This window comes from Euphorbia lathyris, chromosome 5 (genome assembly GCF_963576675.1).
Source record: "Euphorbia lathyris chromosome 5, ddEupLath1.1, whole genome shotgun sequence".
Lineage (NCBI taxonomy): Eukaryota > Viridiplantae > Streptophyta > Magnoliopsida > Malpighiales > Euphorbiaceae > Euphorbia > Euphorbia lathyris.
Window position 1 is genome coordinate 75,367,019 of NC_088914.1, and position 4,243 is coordinate 75,371,261.

General features: G+C 41.6%; 1 non-coding gene across 1 annotated transcript; it reads left to right on the forward strand.

The window, feature by feature from the left end:
* The first annotated feature begins 221 nt into the window (after positions 1–221).
* On the forward strand, positions 222–381 carry LOC136231650 (U1 spliceosomal RNA). Its single transcript, XR_010690019.1, has one exon. It is a non-coding gene; the product is annotated as a U1 spliceosomal RNA (small nuclear RNA).
* The last annotated feature ends 3,862 nt before the right edge of the window (positions 382–4,243 follow it).

Genomic DNA, 4,243 nt, shown 5'->3' on the forward strand with positions numbered 1-4,243 from the left:
TTGCAATTTCAGTGGCCGGCCTGCTTACCGGTTCACCTGATTTTGGTTTTTCATTTAGTTCTATATCTGTAACGATTTTTTGCTATTCTTTTTAATAATATCGGTTCGTGGTTAGGTTCTTTCGGAGGTGCCAACATAGTTGGGATGTCCGTATTCCTTTCTCGTACCTGCCTTTACTAAAAAAAAGAGAATAAATAGAAAGGACCAAACAACATTATAACATACTTACCTGCACGGGGTCAATGGGTGATCATGAAGGCCAATGGCCTAGAGTAGTGCCTTCCATTGCATAAAGGAGGGGTACTTCTCTAAGGTCTCCGAAGTGGGAGCTCCTACGTCATTATTTATTGCTTTAGGGACATGCGTTGGCGCGACCCCTGTTAAATATATTTCAAGACAATTCAATCGTATACATGATTTGAACTTCAATTTACCTGAATAAATGTTTTGTTGAATGTTCTCTAGTTTGAAAACTTAAATGAGGAAAATAGAAACATACATGTGGAGGCACACTTCTATTGCCTCGTTCTTGCATTGGATTTTACTTTCTTCTTTATTGCATAACATGTCTCAAGAAACTTTTGTGCACATTATTAGGGGTGGTAAAAGAGTTGATGTTTCCATATATGATATGGTTGTTGGAAACGTAATTCCTCTAAACATCAGTGACCATGTAGGTACTTTTTATTTGTCATACGGTTTTTACAATTTTTTCATGTGTTAATAGTCACTCTCTTACCATTGATGAATCTAGCATGACTGGGAAAGCAAGATTGTAAGGGTTCTTTGCGTATTATATTTTGAATCATAATTCTGTAAGGGTACTCATTTCATAAGTGCTATTTTTGTAGGTTTACAAGAATTCCAGGGAACCATTGCTAATGTTTGGCTCTAAAGTGGCGGATGGTAGTGGTATTATGGTGGTATAATTCTTTTTTCCCCTTATGTAGAGTACTATGTTATTCCCTGTCCATAATAAGACACTTTTTTTTGAATGAAAGTTGGGACGCGAGGGAAGGTCAGACATCCCAGCTAGGCTGGCACCTCCGACATAACCATCAACCCGAATATTATTAAAAAAAGGAAAAATTACAGAGGGGGAGGAACAGAACTAAAAAGGAAAGAAAACAAAGAAAACTACAAGAAACGAATGTGTGCTACATTACATAAATCATCAAATGCAAAAGCCTGACAAAAGTATGGTGCAGAGTTCCACCAGCAGGTATCCGTTGCTGATTGACCATGACTCGCTAACCGATCCGCAGCCTGATTTCCTTCTCTGAAAATGTGTGTGGCATGCCAGGTCATTTTAGAGAGAGTGAGTAAGCAGGTTCCCCATTCTCTTCGTATTCTCCACGGCACATCAGTCCGGTTGTTGTTGAGTAGGTGAACCGCATAGGCCGAATCTGATTCAATCCAAATGGACTTCCAATTTCTCTCCCACGCCTCTTTAACAGCAAACGCGATTGCCTTCATTTCAACTATATGAGGGGGTGAGCATCGGATAGGGAAAGCAAAGCAACCGACTACAAAGCCTCTTGAGTTGCGAAAGATCCCCCCTGCACTGGCATTTCCTGTGGGACTGGCTGCTCCATCAGTATTTACTTTTATCCATTGCGCTGGTGGAGCCAGCCAGCGGACAGTTAGAAAATCCTGATCCGTGGTCAGGCGATCAGAAGTGGCATCATTCTTACAACCCTCTCTAATCAGTAACATGAGTCTGTACTTGAGAATTTGGATTGAAGGGAGATCTGCTTCAAAGATAGCACGATTTCTGACAGACCATATGAACCAAATGCAAGATATAACCGCAAAATTCCATTCTCTTCGATTGATGCGCATGTTTCCCAACCATAGAATGAAATCTGCAGCATTAGAATGGTAACAGTACAGGATACCAAACATATTAAATATCATAAGCCAAAGCTCCCTGGCAACCTTGCAGTTGACAAAAAGATGGATAGCGTTTTCTTCGCTGGAATTGTAGAGCTCGCAACGTTGAGCAAGCTGCAATCCACAAATCTGCAGCAGCGATTGCAGTGGTAGTTTCCGCTGCAGCAATTTCCAACACGTTGTAGCTCTGCTAGGAGGAATATGCGAGTTCCACAGGAACTTGCTCCAGCAAACATGAGTCCCAGCACTGCTATTATCATAAAACAACTTAGCCGTCAGTTGTCCTGATTCTGACGGTTCCCAAATGCAGTCATCTGGCCCGTGAACCACTTCAATCTGCTGAATTGTATCTTGAACATTTTCCGGAAGCTCATTTAAGTTTTCCCAGCCCCCATTTTTCATGTATGAGTGAACAGGCTCATAGAGATTGGATTGAACCTTCGCAGGAATACACAGTTGATCAGCAATCATAGGCACACACCACCTATCGACCCAAAAATTCCGCACAGATCCCTCTCCAATCCACCAAACAGAGTCAGATTTAATGTCTTCATAGTTCAGTCTTAAAGAAGACCAGACAATAGAGTTTGTTAAATACTTTTTAGCCAAGCCAGAAGATTCTAGGAACCGTAACCGAAGAAGATTAATGATAAAACCATTACCTTGGATCAGCTCCTAGTTAAATTTTGTGAGAAGAGCCGAATTAAACAGCTTATAGTTTTTGATTCCCAGACCGCCATTTTCAGCCTTTTGACAGCAAATTTTCCAGGGGACCGTTATTAGTTTTCTATGATCTCTATCACATGTCCAAAGGAAATTACACACAGCTCTGTTTACCTTGGCAATAAGCGCAGCAGGCCAGCGGTACAGAAGAAAAGAGTGCACAAGAGCTCTAGTGAGAGCCGATTTTATGAGAGTGAGCCTACCAGCAAAAGAGAGCGTGTGTCCACACCAAAGACTGAACTTATTGAGAAATCTGTCAAGCAAAGGATTTAAGTACCGGGCTCTAGGAGCCCCTTGAAACAGCGGGACACCCAGGTAGTTAAATGGTAGCGTGGCTTGCCTGATGTTCAAGATTGTAGTGAGGCTGTTTCTGCGCAAATTTGTAATGAAATTTCCGAATAGAGCCTGTGACTTATTCCAATTGACAGCTTGACCAAAACAGGCTTCATACATATTGAAGATGTCACGGATGCATTTCATGTTTTTTGTCGAAGCACGGGCAAAGATCATCATATCATCAGCATACAGAAGATAAGAGGGAAAAACTGATTGTCCAGTGTACCACATAGGATCTAATATGCCATTATCAACCATTCTTGAAATCCATCGAATTAGAAAGTCTTCAGCTAGCCCAAACAGCGTAGAAGATAGCGGATCTCCCTGTCTGACTCCACAGGAGCAACCAAAGTAACCTCTAATCCCTCCTCCGAGAGCAATAGATATCCTGGCCGATCTTAGAATCTCTAAAATCCAACCTCTAAATTTCAGTGAGAAGCCAAAAGATTCAAGAACTGCCAGCAAAAAGTTCCAGTCAAGGGTGTCAAAGGCCTTTTTGATATCAATTTTCAGAGCCATGTTACCTCCGAAACACTTCTTTTTCAGAAAATTGACTCCCTCAGAAGCCGCAACAATGCAGTGATGTATGCTTCTTCCGGCTATGAAACCAAATTGGTTGTCAGAAATAATTCTCGATGCAATGGGAGCAAGCCTGTCAGAGATAATCTTGGATATAATTTTGTAATTAAAGTTTCCCATCGCCACCGGACGAAAGTGCTGAATCTCATTAGCTCCCTCAACTTTGGGTATAAGCGCTATAATGCTTGCATTCATCCCAGGCAACATGTAGCCCGTATCGAAAAAGCTGAAGACCATCTGACAGACGTCATGTTTAACAATGTCCCAAAAATGTTGATAAAACATACCTCCAAAACCATCAGGGCCAGGCGTGCTGTCCCTGTTCATATTAAAAACAGCTTTTCGAACTTCATCACATGAAGGGCGAGAGAGAAGACATTCATTATCCAAATCAGACACACTATGGGGGACTACAGAGCTGATGTTTTGCATAATTTGACTGCCTTATGGTACCAGTGAAAAGTGATTCATAGTAATTGACCACGTGCTGCGCTATGGCCTGTTCATCATTGACTAAAGTGTTGTCGATCATAAGGGTGTCTAATGAAGACTGGACCTTTCTAATTTTTGTAGAACGGTGAAAGAACTTAGTGTTTCTATCCCCAGCACTAAGCCATTTTTCCCTGATTTTGTCTCTGAACAGAAGTTCCTGTCTGTATAGCTGTAGATCAAGGTTCTGCTGAGCTTCAAGTTCCTGAGAGAATCTAGCATC